The sequence below is a fragment of the Bos indicus genome, chromosome 13 (assembly GCF_029378745.1).
Source record: "Bos indicus isolate NIAB-ARS_2022 breed Sahiwal x Tharparkar chromosome 13, NIAB-ARS_B.indTharparkar_mat_pri_1.0, whole genome shotgun sequence".
In the NCBI taxonomy this organism is placed as follows: Eukaryota; Metazoa; Chordata; class Mammalia; order Artiodactyla; family Bovidae; genus Bos; species Bos indicus.
Genome location: NC_091772.1, coordinates 65,292,266 through 65,308,714, shown reverse-complemented (window position 1 = coordinate 65,308,714; position 16,449 = coordinate 65,292,266). Strand labels below are relative to the sequence as shown.

Below are 16,449 nucleotides of genomic sequence, written 5' to 3'. Positions count from 1 at the left end.
TCTAAAGGATCCTTTCATCATCATCACTTCGCTTGGACCTCACCGATCAGCAGTTGGTGAGAGGGAGCGGGGAACTGCAGTAACAAACACGGCTTTGGATCAGTGTCCTTGCCCCTTGGGGCTCCGCTGAGAAGGGAGGTGAGGAGGGGAAAGAAGCCCAGAGAAGCAGGGAACCCTCCCCAGCAACCCTGCGCAATCTCACAGTTTCTCAGTCTCTCACTTGATTTTCTTGTTTAAACACTACGAGAGTTCACGGTCAGCGTTATTTAGAATAGAGTAAAATTGGAAACAACTTTAAATGTCCATCAACCCCCTGTTGATGGCCAAATGAACTAGGATTTATCCTGTGAAAAAGGAATTACAAAAGTATTACATATCTAGTGTGAACATTTGGGGGATGGGGTTTAGATGCACTGACACAGAAAGATGTTGGCACATAGAATGAAAAAAATCTAACTTGTAAAACAATAATGCAATTTATGGTCCCATTCCGGTTTGCATGCTTATTGTTTATGTAGGCATGGAAAAAAATCTAGGCACCATCCTGTTGTCATTGGCTACCTCTGGAGAGAAGGATTTTGGTTGGGAAAACAAGGAAAGAGTATGCTTTTAAATGATTAGGATTTGTCACATAATTCTTTTGTAATTAAAACAAGAAAAAGTAAGTATTTTTAAAAAGGTTTGTCTGGGTCAGTCATTCATTCCCCATAGTACCTGCTATTTCCACCTGTTCTCTTCCAATCTGTACCTATGGTCAGATCTAATTTTATATCATTTTAATCTGAGTGCTAATGGTTTGGGGTTTTTTTCCATTTAACATTAAATTGTATCAGGGGACCTTCCTAGGAGTCCAGTGGTTAAGACTCCAAGCTTCCACTGCAGGAGGGGTGGGTTCGATCCCTGATTGGGGAACTAAGATCCCACGTGCCCCACAGCACGGCAAAAAAAAAAAAAAAATTTACTATATCAGAAATATTTCCACATTATTATATCATCATTATCATCACATCTAACATTCTTAGGTACTTCTCTGTGTGCTAGTTCCTATGCTAAGGATCTTACATACCCGAAATCATTTAATCTTGATGACAAGCTTAAAAACAGGTACTTGGTATAGATCAGTCTTGTGGACTCTGTGGGAGAGGGAGAGGGTGGGGAGATTTGGGAGAATGGCATTGAAACACGTGTAATATCATGTATGAGGCGAGTCACCAGTCCAGGTTCGATGCACGATGCTGGATGCTTGGGGCTGGTGTACTGGGACGGCCCAGAGGGAGGGTATGGGGAGGGAGGAGGGAGGAGGGTTCAGGATGGGGAGCACGGGGATACCTGTGGTGGATTCATTTCGATGTTGGGCAAAACTAATACAATATTGTAAAGTTTAAAAATAAAATTAAATTAAAAAAAAAACAGGTACTTGGATTATCCATATTACAGATGGGGAAATTGAGGCTTAAGAAGATGAACTGACTTGCCAAGTCCTCACAGTCAGTAAGGATAGAAATGAGACTTATGCTCTGGTCTGTCTCTGGTCCTCGCTGCGCACCTCTCCATCCTACTCCCCTTCAAGATACTGACCAGTGAGTAAGAAGAATGTGCCAAGTAGGGATGAGAAGACCCTGGTCCTGGTCTTCCTACCTGCGTGACCTTGGACAAGTCACTTGCCATCTGCTTTGCCCACTCCATCAATTCTTTCACCAGACAAGCATTTGCAAACCACTCAGCCACGCGCTGAGGACAGAACAATGAATAAAACATGAACACTGCCCTCCAAGAGATGACAGCCTGGCCTGAATCTCTTCACGCGCGGGAAGGCTCTAACCCCTGTCCCGCCTCTGTCACCGCGACATGAAATGAATTGAAGAAAAGATGCCGAGGACCCTGACGAGTGCACAGCTCCATACGCTTCGAGGGTAAGTATTTCTGCGGCTGTTCACGGCTGCATATTATTTTACCCACTGGATGTTCCAAAACGCTCTCAATCATTCCCCTATTGTTGGGCACTTAGTCCCAATTTGCTGCTATTATGGAAGAAGCTCTGATGCAGATTCATCCAAAGGAAATTATGCAAAAGGGAAAAAAAAAAAAAGCCAGATGCACAAAGACGAAGCTGCGCAACCTTCAGAATGACTGAAGGGAGATGAGTCCTTCATCTTAAACTTCTGAAGCTGCAAACCAAACTCGTGCCCTTCCCCCACCCCATGGCCTTCCCCACCCTAAGCTGCTCCTCCCAAAACCCTCTGAGGGGACAGCTTAGTGTAGTTTCAACCTCCCTCCCTCCCCAGCCCTCCAGGTCCAGAGGGCTGACGTCTTTCCTGCAAAGCTGAGCCCGTCCCTTCCTCGTGGTTCTTACCAAAGGGACCTTCCCAGACCTGGTTCTGTCCTGCCCCAATGCAGGCCCCATGCAGATCAAATACCTGCAAAGGTTCCTGGAGCGTCCAGGCTCCTGGGGAGGAAAGTGATGTTAGCCAAGTCCCTGTGGCATGCCAGCACTGCACTAGGTTCTTTATGTAACAACCCTAACGTGGTCTCCTTGAGACAGGGGCGCTTGGCCACACTTTACAGATGAGGAAACTGAGGCTCAGATCAGCTAAGTGAGAGCCCAAGGGCACGTGACTAGGACACAGTGGAGCTGCGACTAGAGCTCAGGCCTGGCAGATTCCAGAGTTTTGTCAAAGACCCAAAGACAAGCTGACTTTCTGAGTCACCGCCCAGCGCCCCCAGCCCCCTGCACCATCTGCTGCAGGCACACCAGACCACCCGTTCTTCAAACACGTCCCTATTTCCCTTCCCTCTGGCCCAGGAGAGGGGGTGCCCTTCCCCCCACAGCTATCAAAATTCCACTTGGCTTTTGGTGCCCATGCCAAGGCTGCAATCTCCTTGAAGCCTTCTCTGATCACCAGAATAGGAATCCACGCCTACAGAGGCAATAGCTTATCCCTCACCTTCCCTGTGCCGTGTCTGTGTCTCTCCAGGCTAGACTGGGAGCCCGGGGAGGACAAGGATGCTTCACCAGAGGCCGTATAGGATCAGCAGCAGGTACTCAGGGAATATTTTTCAAATTGAACAAAACTGAGTATGACCTCTGAAAAGAAATCTTGGGCTGCTGGCATGGCCATGGGGAAAGTGGCTCCACCTCACACTGCCTGGATTTAAATCCTGGCTCCCCCACAACCGAGCTGTGTGACCTTGAGCAACTGTCTTTCCCTTGCTAAGCCTCAGTTCCCTTCATCTGTAAAATGGGAGGAAGAAGGATTTTTGCCTCAAAGGGCTTGTGAAGATTGTATGAGTGGCACAGTTAAGCCCTTAAAATGGGTGCCTGGCATGTAGTAAGTGCTTGATAAATGTTGGCTGCTACTATTCTTACCCACAAGCCTCCCGCCCACAGAGGAAGCGGTGCCAGCCTGCTCCCACCCCTACCCGCCTACCCATGCACAAGTCCCCTCCCCACCGGGCCTCCTCCTCACAGTCCCAGCTGGTGCGCCTGCATTCCCTCCTTTGTATGTTCTGGTCACTGGGTTCCTGTCTAGTGTGGCGGGAGTGAGTGTCAGGGCCAGCCAGCCTTATAGCCAACCAGTCTTCCCCAGCACCCAATGGGAGCACAGAGTCCAGAGCATCCTCACTGCTGGGGGATCCTGGCCAGGAAGCAGAAAGCCATGGACAGTCCCTCTCTCAGGCTTCTGGCCAGTACCTTTCTGCCCCCTACCCCTCAGGACTCCAGGAGCACTCAGGCCACCCTTGCCTCACAAAACCCAACCCACCCTTGAACTCTCCACCAGGACCAGTCCTGGCACATCAGTTCTCTGGCTCTGCTGGACACCAACCTGGTACTCCCAGACCTTGCTCCAGGTACAATGCCAAGGTAAAGAGAGATACTCTAGACTCAGCCACACTCTTTCCAGCTGTGCAACCTTAGGCACGTGACACAACCTCTTTGAGCCTTAGTCATGTGTAAAAAGGATAATAATAGCACCTACCTGTCAGAGTTGTTGGGAGATAATGCAAAGCATACAGTCAGTACTCAATAAATGTCCTCATTCTGATTGTATAATCACTGGTATTACTCCAGATGGAGATTATTATCCACTTTTAATAAATGGGGGCACAGAAGCCCAGACAGGCTCACCCGGATGACCTAGCTGGAGCAACACAGAGGCCCCTCCCACCTCAGCAGCCTAGGCGGGAGACCCTCTCCACTGCTCTTGGTGGCTCAGGCCCAGAACATGCCTGGGCACCCAGCATCCTCTTGGCTCTGGATACTTACAAGAGGGACCAGGGCTCCAGGCCGACTATGCCTCAGCCCTTGCCCCTTAACTGGGACAAGGCAGCCTGGCAGCTGAGGCAGCCTGGCCTTGCTTTCTCACCTTTTGGGGTCAAGGGTTGCGAGACCAATGTAAGTCCCCCTCTAGAAGGCAGACTCAGGCTCCAGGCTATAACGCCAGCCCATCAGAGTCCTGTGTATGGAATGGCCACAGCAATAGGGAGGCAGGCATTTGGGCTACAAGAAACCCAAACTCGTTAGAGGATATGGGTACCTTAGTGCTGGCTCTCACACCCATTTGCCTGTGACCTTGGACAAGTCATTCCTCCTTTCGAGGCCTCAGTCAATGTTTCAGTATTTCCTGAGTGAGCCCTCCGGGACCAGGAAAGGCTCTCGTGCCAGTTCTGGGAAGCAGCTCTCCATGGAGCTCACTGAACTCAGGCTCAGGGAACCGCACATGGCCCAGGGAGGGTTTTAATGGGAATAGGCCTCTTGCACTGATCTCCTCCAGGACTGCTTCGAGGGGCCCCTTAGGAGCCATGCTCTGCGCACACACAAATACGGCACATGGGGTCACGATAGGTATGACCTCAGACTGGCCAGTGGAAGCCGGCTTCATCCCTGCACAGAACTGGCAGAGCCTCCCTGGGCCACGGCGGCTCAGAGAGGAGGCTGGCACAGGCTGCCTCTGCCGCAGGCTCCATATGAAGGAACGGGTGGGCAGGCGGGTACACAGTCGCCTCTGTTCTCCACATCCTTGCCCAGGACAGACAGCCCCACTTCCTCCAGGGGTATCATTCGAGGTCCCGAGCTTTCAGCCTGGCCTGGTGGCTACTGAATCTGGAAGACTCCTAATGCTGGGAGGTGGGGGAGAGACGAAGCAGCTGTAACCCCACCCAGCGCTGGAGAGGTTATAAACCTAGCCCTCTTACACTCCCACCTCTGGGTACAGAGGAGGAGATATGAAGTGATGGCAGGAACAAACGGTAGTGTCTCTCTCCCATCAAGGTATTCTCAGAGCTTGCGGGGGTTGGCGGGGGGGTGGTGAGTGCGGGGAAGGAGGTGGTCAAGGACCACAACCGGTAGCCGCGAAGGAGACCGGTATCCTCAGAACTCCTTCCTAGTCCTTGTCCAGCCTCCTAAGCCATACCTCTGCCAGGCAGTGGCCTTAGATCTGATAAGCATCCTGGTGGCTGCAGTCACTTGCACCCCCAGCCCCCCGCAGCCACATACCATGCCCGCCCCCCAAGAACCCAGCCTCAGGGGCCCTCAGATATCCCCCAAGTGAGAAGGTGCCAGGCACAACTGGGACCCACAAGTCTTCTCCCTCTAACGTGTCAATGCCAGGCCAGAAACCAGGTGGTCCTAGAGCCAAGTTCTACCCCCTAGCTTTGGGAGACATGGAAGGGAGGTAGGATGGGGAATGAGCCAGAGTGGAGGAAGGTCTGCACCCAGAGGATAAGTGAGGACCAGAGCTCCCCAGCAACCCAGGCTCCAGTCAAGAGACTGTCTTGCAGCGTCTGAAGCCCGGAAGAAATATCCAGAGGGCTCTGGGCCTCCTCTGAGGCGTCAGGAGTGGTCTCCGAGTGGGGAGAACAGGAGTGGGCCAGCCCGGCACCCACCCAGCAAACATTCATCCTTACAGCAAGCCTCAGCTCCCCGCCTGCCCACCTCTCTCGCCTGGGAGGCTGCAGACCCGGGAGGTCGGGAGGACCAGCTAGGACCGCCCCCACACTGGCCGGAGGGCCGACAGCCTGCAAACTCAGTTCCTGCCGGTCTGTCCCCCACTCTCCGTCCTCCCCCAGGGCTGAAGGCTGGGCCTCCGAGTAACGAGCCCCCGGCCCATCCCCACCCAAACCCACCCACGCCCCCCCGTGCCACCTGATCGCCGGCACGTGCCTACCTGGGCCTGGGGGTCCCCATCTCGGGCGCGCGGGGCGGGGGGCGCCCCCTCGGCTCCTGCGAGCCGGCAGGCCGCGGGGCGGGGCGGGCTCTGCGGAGCAGCCTGTTCCGCGACACCCCCGCCCGCTGATGGATGCCGACTGCAGCAGCAGCGGCGGCGGCGGCGGCGGCGGCTCGGCGTGCGCCGGGGGCTGGGCACCGTGCCCACAGCCCCGGGCCTGGCGCCCGCCGCGCGGCCCGCCCCCGCCCCCGCCCGGCCTCCGCGCCCAGCCCGGGGGCCGCCGCCGCGCGCCCGCCTGCTCCCTCGCGGCGGCCCGGCCCCTGCCTCCGCCTCCTCCCCGCCGGTCTCCCTCTCCCTCTCGCCGCTCTCCCGCTCCCGCAGGCTCCCAGGCCACCTCCTCCGGGGCGCCGTCACACTGGGCAGTCCCCGGGACCCCGGCGGGACTGTGCCTCGGGCGCCCAGTCCTGGGGCTCCGCGGCTCCCACCCTGGCCTGGGCCAGCCTCCTGTCCCTTCGCGCGGGGGTTCGGCAGGGAGAGAGGGAGAGGGGAGTGGGGGAGGAAGAGGAGAGGCTCCCTGACTCAGAGGGGGTGACTCAGCCTCGGCCCACCGAGCGCGGCCGGATACCCTCACCTCCCCTCCCCGGCAGCTCTGCGCGGGGCAGAACTTCCCCGGAGCCAGCGCTCCTCCTCCACCAGGGGGGCGGTATCGCAAACGTCTCCCAGGGGTCCCATGTGTCTCTAAGTGCGTGTATGTGTGCATTTGTTCCTATGTGCTTTGGTGACAAATGGCCGCGTACAGCTGTTTCTGGAGGTGCCGCGTAGGCATCCAGGCTCCAGGAAGGTGGGCTTGGGGGGTGGCCAGAGGGCCTGCGGCACCAAGGTCCTGGCTCAAAACCAAGTGAAGCCTGGCTCCTCCCCTCCAGCCGCGCTGTTACAACTCAGAAAGCCGTCCAGACCACCTAACCAGACAGAGGAGAACCCCCAACAGCCTGGGTTCCAGTCCAGCCCCGTCACGTGTCAACCAGTACCTTTGGGCACATGGCTCTCTTGTTCTGGGCCTCACTTTGCCAATGAAAGAAAGAGCTGGATGTACCTGTCTCCACAACATGATCCCCTGAGATTTCTGCCAACGGGTCCACATTTGCAGCCCCCAGGAACCCTGCTCCCTGACCCGCCACCATCCCAGGCATACACATACACATGCTCTCATTCTTCAAATCATCCCTGAGTACCTACTGCATGCCAGCCACTGTTCTAGGTGCTGCAGAATCCACCACACTGGTAACCCGAGGTTCAAAGCTGGGACGCCACCCACATGAGAACCAAGCCTCCACACCCTCCCCGCCCGCCCCTCCCAGGCTGCATCTCCTTCAGTATCCACCTCACCAATGGGCTGCGTCCCTTAGTGTCCACCTCACCAGGATCCATCTGCACTCCCACACTCCACAGACAGGCAGCTCCTTCTGTCCACTTCTCTCTCCCAAGGCAGATGCTCCATCAGGGTGACCTACCCCAGGGTCTATTATCAACCCTAGATCCTCCATGGAACAAAGCTATGCCCCTCTTCCCAACCCCTCTCAGAGAACCAAGACAGCAAGCATGTCCCTTCTCCCCACCCCCAAAACAAGCCTTCTCTTCTCCAAGCTAAACATCACCAGCTCTTTCACCAGATGTTCCCAAGACACAGCTTCCGGTGCCTCCACTCTCTCTGCTGCCCCTAGGCTCAGGAGTAGTCAGAGAGCAGAGAGCAGAAGGAAACCAGCTCCTCCGAGTCCTAGAGAACACGCCCTCCCTCCAGACAGGAGACATGAAGATGCACAAACCAGCGTGGGGCCAACTCCCAGAAGGACTGGAGTCCTGCTGGGCGGACTTCCCTACAGATGTCCTCTTTTGTCTGTGGACTTTTCAATCCCCAGCTTCCCAGAGTCAGTTCTTCCCAGGACCTCCCCAGGCCCTCGGGGGTGTGGCCTTGGGCAAGTCACTTTTTCACACTAGGGTGCTCTGCTTGAGTTCAGTTCACCACATTTACTCAAATGAATGCGCAAAAGCACCAGTAAAACTTAGGAGTTATACCAGATGAATTTGTTGTTTGATAGACACATCTGCTAAGAGATTTTTTCTGACTGCTTACTGCAAATATTTTCCTTCCAAATTGACACTCAGCCTCCTCTGCTTGCTGCCCTCCCCAACCCTGGGCTCCCATGGGCCAGACCCAGCTGCCCAGATGGCACTGCCTGGCCAGGCCAGTTCAACTCTCCTTTCCTCAACCCTCCTCCCATTCCTTTCTTTCCCCAGGAAGAAGCCTTGCTCTCCCCTCCCCTCCTCTCCCCTGGGGCAGGGCCACTTTCCCACCCTCCTCAGCTAGATGGAGCCTCTCACTTTCCCAGAAGAATCCAGGCTACATTCCAAAGACCAAGGCAGAACATTCCCAGATATGACTCTGGATTTAAACCCAAAGAGCTCGATTCCCTTTAAGTCAGTGGGACCACACAGAAAACCGGGCTTCTTCTACTGCTATCATTATTATTCTTTATATAATTATTATTGACTTTTTAAAAAAAACTTTTAAAACAATATTTCTTTATTTGACTGCAACAGGTCTTACTTGCTGCATGTAGGATCTAGTTCCCTGACCAGGGATTGAACCTGGACCCCTTGCATTGGGAGTGTGGAGTCTTAGCCACTGGACCATCAGGGAAGTCTCTAACATTTCTATTTGTTGTTGTTCAGTCGCTAAATCATGCCTGACTCTTGTGATCCCATAGACTGCAGCACACCAGGCTTCCCTGTCCTTTACCATCTCCCAGAGTTTGCTCAAACTCATGTCCAGTCAATTGATGATGCTATCCAACCATCTCATCCTCTGTCATCCCCTTCTCTTCCTGCCTTCAACCTTTCCCAGCATCAGGGTCTTTTCCAATGGGTCAGCTCTTCACATCAAGTGACCAAAGTATTATAGCTTCAGTTGCAGCAACAATCCTTCCAGTGAATATTCAGGGTTGATTTCCATTAGGATGGACTGGTTTGATCTCCTTGCTGTCCAAGAGACTCTCGTTTCTATTAGAACTTTCCAGTTTGCAAAGTACTTTCAGAAGTCATCCTCACGTCCTGTGACACTGTCACCCTCTCATCCTATAAACAGGCAGTTTGAGGCCCAGAGCAGTGAGTGACTTGAACAAGTTCACACTTGCCAAGTAACACTGATTTTCTGGACCAGGCACTTTCCACTTCACCCCACCATAACCTTTTCCAGAGAAATCTGATTAGGGTCAGGGCACTCTCTGAAGAACGAACAGCCCCCTATAGGCATCAGTTGAAATCACTACCCCAGTTACTTGCCTTCCTTCATTCCCAGGACAGGGAAACTGAAACACAGGACCAAGACCGAACCGAGAACCAAACCTCGGAGAAATGCGAGGAGCCCAGGTGGAGGAAAAGAAGCCTCACCTCACCCCCCTCCCTCAATAAGGAGGGCTCTTCTGAATTCTGCTTCCAGCTCTGGCTCTGCCACTTCTTTCTGTTACTTGGGTAGATGATTTGATCTTTCTGAGCCTCAGTTAATTCCCTATAAAGTGGCAGAAATTCTTCCTGCTTTACTCCCTGAGTTGCTGTGATGGAAGATCAGCAGATGTCAGCAGAAAAGAAGGTCTCCCCCTCTCTGGGCTGCTGGGGAGGTAGGAGAAAGTCTTTCTTCTTATTTTTGTCTCTCTCTTTTTTTTTTTTTTTTTAGGCCATGCTGTGTGGCTTGTAGGATCTTAGTTTCCCAGTCAGGGATTGAACATGGGCCCTTGGCAGTGAAAGCCTGGCATCCAAACTATTGCACCACCAGGGAATTCCCAGAAAGTCTTTCTTCTGAAATTTTAACAGGAGGGAACTTGATATCGCAGAAGTGCTAGGATACAGGAAAGCCAGGAATAGAATGAAAGTGCACCTCTGGCTGGGAAAGCAAAAACATAAGGTGTTAGCTACAGCCCCGCCCAAGCCCACTGGTGGGGCAGGGGCCAAGCCAAACACTCAGGTAGAGTCCCTCCCACCCCACCTCTTTTATCTTTTGAATGAGGAATCCAAGGCTCAGAGAAAAGTGGCAACTTGCCAAGGTTACCCCATTGGAGGCAATGGTCTCCTGACTCCCAGTCACGAAGGGCCCCTGGATTCCTGAGTGGGCAGGGTGGGGTGGGGGTGCTACTAGGGTAAGGATTGCATCTTTCATTTAGCAAACAGTGATGTACACGCTGAGCCTCAGGAAGGCAAGAGGAACTGGGTAGCCTCTGTCCTGGAATTCACTGTCAGTCCAGCGGCAGAGAATGGTACCTAAACCAGCACATCAGAGGATGTTGTAAGATGAATCAGCACCACTTTCTGAGTACTTGATCTGTGCCTGGCACCAGTCACACATTCATTTGTTTAATCCTTACAACAATTCTCTGGCATTGAGATTATTAACTATTTTCATAGCAGGAGTCTCTGAGGCTTGAGGTAAACAACTTCCCAAAGTTCACTCAGCTAATAAATGGCAGGGCCAGGATGTATCTGCCAGGTCTGTCCGAGGCCAGGGGCTGAGCTTCAACCCTTATGCTTTGCTCCCTACCTCTAGGGCTCTGCTGACCTATGAGCTAGCCACTACTCACATATGGCTTCTGAGCACTTGAAATGTGGCTCATGCACATTGAGATGTGCTGTAAGTGTAAAATCCACACTAGATTTTGAAGATTTAATTAAAGAAATGTCCTGTATCTCCTTAATAACTTTTGTATTGCAATGATACTTTGGATGTATTCAGTTAAATAAAATATATCATTAGAATGATTTTATCTGTCTCTTTTGGCTTTTTTTTTTTTTTCATATGGCTATTAGAAAATTTAAAATCACATATGGGACATCCCTGGTGGTCAAATGGTTAAGAATCCACCTGCCAATGCAGGGGACACCAGTTTGATCCCTGGTCCAGGAAGATTCCAAGATTCTACAACTACTGAGCCCATGCTCTAGAGCTGGAGCTCGACAGCTAGAGAAGCCACCTCAGCGAGAAGCTTGCATATGACAACTAGAGAGTAGTCTCCACTCACCTCAACTAGAGAAAGTCCACGCACAGCAATGAAGACCCAGCACAGCCAAGTAAATAAATAAATACATTTAAAAATAAGAAATAAATAAAATCACATATGTGGCTAACATGTGTGGCTCACAGATTTCTTTGGTCAGCACCAGTTTAGATTCTCTGAAGTCCTAACCCAGCCCGTGGACCTCAGAAAAGATTTCCTGTGGGAGGGGATGCCTAAACGAAAGTGAGTAAAAGGCACAGCCCTAGGGAGGAAGGTATGCGCCAGGGCAGGAGGGCAGCAGGGCCTGGGTGCATGCTAAGACATGTCTGACTCTTTGCAACCCCATGGACTGTAGCCCGCCAGGCCCCTCTGTCCATGGGATTCTCCAGGCAAGAATACTGGAGTGGGCTGCCGTGCCCTCCTCCAGGGGATCTTCCTGACCCACGGATCGAACCCGAGTCTCTTATGTCTCCTGCATGCGCAGGCGGGTTCTTTACTGCTAGCGCCACATGAGAAGCCCCAAGGGCCTGGGTGGGCTGAGCTGAATGAAGCCCCAGGCACCTGACATTGGGGCCAGTTTATAGAGGAAATTACCAGAGCCAGACTTTCCAGAGCAGCGTGATCAATGGGCCTGGGAAGTTCTGCCTGACAAGGCTGTTCTTGCTGATCCCGGGCATGCTCTGGAAGGCACTGCAGGGCAGCTGTGTCTAGGGGTGGGGAGCAGTCCGGGTGGATGGGCAGCAATGCTCACCTGGCAGGGACCTCCTGGCTCCAGCTGCCCCTACTACAGCTCCTTCAGTCTCCCCCAAGAAACCTCTCGAAGAACTGCTGTCTCCAGAGACCTCGCCATCCTCTCAAACCTTCCAGCCCAGACTGTGGGAACCACACATTGCTGCATTCGGTCATGCTCTGACATGCAATGATGAAGCTACACGGAGGGTCACACGGTGCAAAGCACTTTTCCATCCTTACTGTGACAGCGTTGAAGAGCCTGGAGGCAATGGTTACCTCTGGGGAGAGGTCAGGGGGAGGGACAGAGGAAGTTCATTAATAGCACAGGAGCTGTGTGACCGTGGCAGGGCCCAAACCTCTCTGAGCCTCAGTTTCCATCTCTGTACAATGGGGTTTCCCCAATGGCTCAGTGGTAGAGAATCTGCCTGCAATGCAGGAGACCCAGGTTCGATCCCTGGGTGGGGAAAACCCCCTGGAGGAGGAAATGGCAACCCGGAGAATCCCATGGACAGAGGAGCCTGGCGGGCTACAGTCCACAGTGTCACAGAGTCAGATACGACTAAAGTGACTGAGCACACACAATGGGGATATTGTCAGCACCACCTCTTCAAGCTCCTATGACACGAGAGAACACCTGTGAGATACCCAGTCTCTTCAAAGCCTCCAGAGGTCACCTCCCCTCTAGGAAGTCCACCCCCCATTGCTTCTACCATCCAGCCTGTCCCTCCTCTAGCCTTCCGGACCACACATCTCTTGTCTCTTCTGAATTTGGGGTTCAGCTGTCACGAGGCTCTCTAACCGCTCTAATAAGACTGCTGCTGCTGCTAAGTCACTTGAGTCGTGTCCGACTCTGTGCGACCCCATAGACGGCAGCCCACCAGGCTCCTCTGTCCCTGGGATTCTCCAGGCAAGAATACTGGAGTGGGTTGCCATTTCCTTCTCCAATGCATGAAAGTGAAAATGAAGTCGCTCAGTTGTGCCTGACTCCCAGTGACCCCATGGACTGCAGCCCACCAGGCTCCTCCGTCCATGGGATTTTCCAGGCAAGAGTACTGGAGTGGGGTGCTATTGCCTTCTTTGTCAAAGGTGGAAACCTTGCCTGTCCCCTCATTTCCCTTACTCTTCCCCCTCCCTCTGTCTTTGCCTCCCCTCTCCTCCCCCCCGCCCCACTGACAGCCATGTTCCTGCACAGACCTGCACAGCCCAGAGGCTGCGATAGCCTAGTGGCTTGGCCACTTGGCCATTGTCTTTGGCCCAAAGCGATGCAAGTCAGGATGACTGTGCACACCCTGAGGAGCTGCACCCACCCTGCTCCCTCATTGGAAGAACCTTCAGTAGCCAGGTGTTCTCTGATAAAGCGACTGGAACCCTGACCCAACTCTGCAGACCTTTCACAGCCTGTTCTCACCTGCCTCTTCATCCTCAGGTCCCTGTGAAACTGACTTGTTCTGGGCCCCCAGGGCACAGCCACGATGGGGCCCTGCCTCTCCGCTTTTGCACGTGTTCCTCCTCCGCCTGGGAGACCCTCTTCCCTTTCCCATGATCATGCTTTCAGCCATCCTCCAGGAAGTCCTTCCTGATCCCCTCCTCTTTACAACGCCAGCTCCCAGCTAGAAGGAACCTCAAGGTTCCTCCCCTTTCTCCTGGCTCTGCCCTCCAGTCCTGGGATGTGTGAATTGCCCCACTCAGTCCTCGGCTCAAAATAGGTGCATGGGGTGTGTCTCTTGGGAGCCAGAGCCAGAGGCCAGGGAGCCAGGAGTTCACCCAGGATGCCAGGACCCTGCTGAGGCTGAGCTCTGCTGACCGACACTCCACCTCGGCTACATTTTTAATGGATCTCCACACTCCTGCTCCCCCTGGGAAGTCAGCCCTCCCCTAGGACGTCTGGGAGCCGTACTCCTGGGGCCTGAACATAAAAGATCTGGCCACATTCCCACTAGATTCAGACATCCACCCAGCCTCCCGTCAGGCGCTTGAAGTGTCAGCTGAGGTTTGCCTCATCACAGCATCACAGACTCCTTGCAGTCAGAAGAGACCTTGGAGAGAATCACACTGAGGCTGGGAGCAGGGAGAGGCAGCAGAAGAACGTCTGTGTGTGCGTCTGTGGTCCCCTGTGCCAGAAGATGCTGCAGAGACACCATCAATCAGCAGCATCATCACAGAGAGCCTTGGGGACCCACTACGTGCTGGCACTGTGCCTGGCAATATGCATCCATTTTCAGTTCTTCACTTCTTCCTTCTCTGTAAGGCAGAGGTGATATATTCCACCCTGATTTTATAGGGGAAGAAACCGAAGCTCAGAGCAGGTAAGCCAGTAGTGCAAGGTCACACTGCTAGTAGGTAGGGGGCCAGGATTCAGTGTGAGGTGTGCTTGACTCCACAGCCAGTTTGTCCACTATTAATCCTACACACACACGGTTTAACACAAATTCACTGCAGAGAGATCGGCTATATTTTATCTCCTGTGTGGGGGTGGGAGGTGGGGGTAGTTTCATAAATGTGGGTAAACTTATGATCTGTGTACTTTTGTGCATTTATAACCTCAATAAAGTTTTTTTTTTTTTTATGTTTTTGTGCCAGAGATGAATTTATGCTAGAGATTTGGGGGATGTGCAATACTCTTAATATTAGAGTCTGAAACTAGAAAACTATTTTTTTCCTTTTTCAACCACCTTGCCATTTCAACAGGGACTGTCCTGAAGAACTCATAAACCCCCAAGTCAGACCCAACAAAAATTCACCTGCTGTCCATGGCTCAGACCACAAACATTTCCTTGTACTTACATTCCCAGACCAAGTGCCACCTAACCAAAAATCGATTTCCAAAAACTAGCATTGCTCTGCAGTGTTTGCAACATTCTCTTCATCCACCCATCCGCCCCAGACGGCTGGACCAGCTGCTGCATCACTGTTAATCCCCAACTTCATGAAACGGCCAGGCAGCCACGTCTAGATGTTCCCATCTCCTTGCACCAGGCCAGGCTGGGCAGAGAAGCCGTCTGTGTGTGTAAACACAGCCTTCTGCTTGGGCGGCTCTTGCTGGACTCTCCTGGCCAATTTGGGCCCTCTGTGGTTTTTATCTTTCTGCCCAAAATAACCATTGGCTTCAGTGATTCTCTGGGCACGAATCAGACTCTCCTGAGAGCATGTGGCAGCTTGAAGACAGGAAGGGCACTTTATCCATCTCTGCTTCCCCTAGGCACCAGGACAAAGGTCTGCAGGATTTACTGAATGCCTCTGTGTGCCTGGAAGAACCTGTGTTGGGGGCGAGGGCTCACTAGAAAAGTCTCAGGAAGCTGAAAATTTAGGAAAAGAGAGGAAACACCAATATCAGCCAACAGCAACAGAAGGCTAAAATACTAAAGGTTGTCATAAAGTGGGAAAGTGTCTTGGGAGCTCAGAGAAGAAAGAGGTGAGAGGGGAATGGGTGTCAAAGAAAGTCTCAAGGCAGAGGTGGCATTTAGGTTGAGTCTTAAAGACAGGCCTCAAGGACAGTCTAAATGGAGGAGAGAGTCTGAAGCAGGCACAGGGTTGGGAAGTACCGGGTAGACTCAGGAAGCTGATCTTTTCTTTTTGGCTAAGCCACGCAGCTTGCAGGATCTTAGTTCTCTGCCCAGGGATTGAATCTGGGCCCTGGCAGTAAAAGTGCCAAGTCCTAACCACTGGACTGCCAGGAATACCCAGGAAACTGACTTGAATGACCGGGAACAAAAGATGCCAAGGGCTGAGGCTAGGGCTGGAAGGGCACACAGTGCCAGTGGAAGCCTCAAATGGCATGCACCAACGGGCTTCCTGCACTGTCTGGCAATGAGCCACACATGACTATTTACATATAAATTAATTAAAAAGGAAAAAAAATGTAAAAGTCACAGCCACATGTGATGGTGGTTACCATACTAGACAGTGTAGAACATCACCGAAGATAGTTCTACTGGGTGGTACCGGAACACACAGCAGAGAATCCAAAAGGCATTGGGCAGAGGTGAGACTGATTGGAGCTGGGCTTTATGAAGATTAACTTGTCCCTGGAGTAGGTACCTGGAGGTAAGAGAGAGACCTGGACCCAGGGCAGGCATTGTAATAATCCAGGTGAGATCAATAACTGGTTTAGGGACTTCCGTGGTGGACCAGGGGTTAAGAATTTGCCTTTCAATGCAGGTGACGAGGGTTTGATCTCTGGTTGAGGACTAAGATCCCACATGCCACAGAGCAACTAAGCCCGTGCATCACAACGACCAAAGTCCATGAGCTCTGGAGCCTGTACACCCCAACCAGAGAGTCGGTGTGCTGCAACGAGAGATCCCACATGCCGCAACTAAGATCTGATGTAGCCAAATAAAAATAAATAAATAAATCTTTTAAAAAATAATCACGTCTATTCCCTGTGTTCTTCCTATCAGTACGCAGGAAAGCAGAGAGCCATGGTTCTCAAAGTGTGGTCCCTAGAACAGCAGCATCACCTGGGAACTTCTTGATGTGCAAATCTTCAGATCCCACCCCAGATCTACTGA

At 52.6% G+C, this 16,449-nt stretch overlaps 1 protein-coding gene and 1 non-coding gene across 24 annotated transcripts in view; one reads left to right on the top strand and one right to left on the bottom strand.

Moving 5' to 3' along the window:
- The window catches only part of EPB41L1 (erythrocyte membrane protein band 4.1 like 1), a 176,317-nt gene that overhangs the window by 66,923 nt on the left and 92,945 nt on the right, over window positions 1-16,449 (bottom strand). For 7 of the 23 annotated variants that reach the window (XM_070801603.1, XM_070801607.1, XM_070801605.1 and 4 more), the window contains exon 1: window positions 6,165-6,308. The exons of 6 other annotated variants lie outside the window; for them this stretch is intronic. The gene's annotated coding sequence lies outside the window, so the exon portion shown is untranslated. Of the gene's footprint in view, window positions 1-6,164; window positions 6,318-16,449 lie in introns of those variants that run through there. 10 more of the 23 variants (XM_070801586.1, XM_070801587.1, XM_070801591.1 and 7 more) reach the window with 5 other exon arrangements.
- TRNAC-GCA (transfer RNA cysteine (anticodon GCA)) lies at window positions 12,334-12,404 on the top strand. The gene has a single exon. It is a non-coding gene; the product is annotated as a tRNA-Cys (tRNA).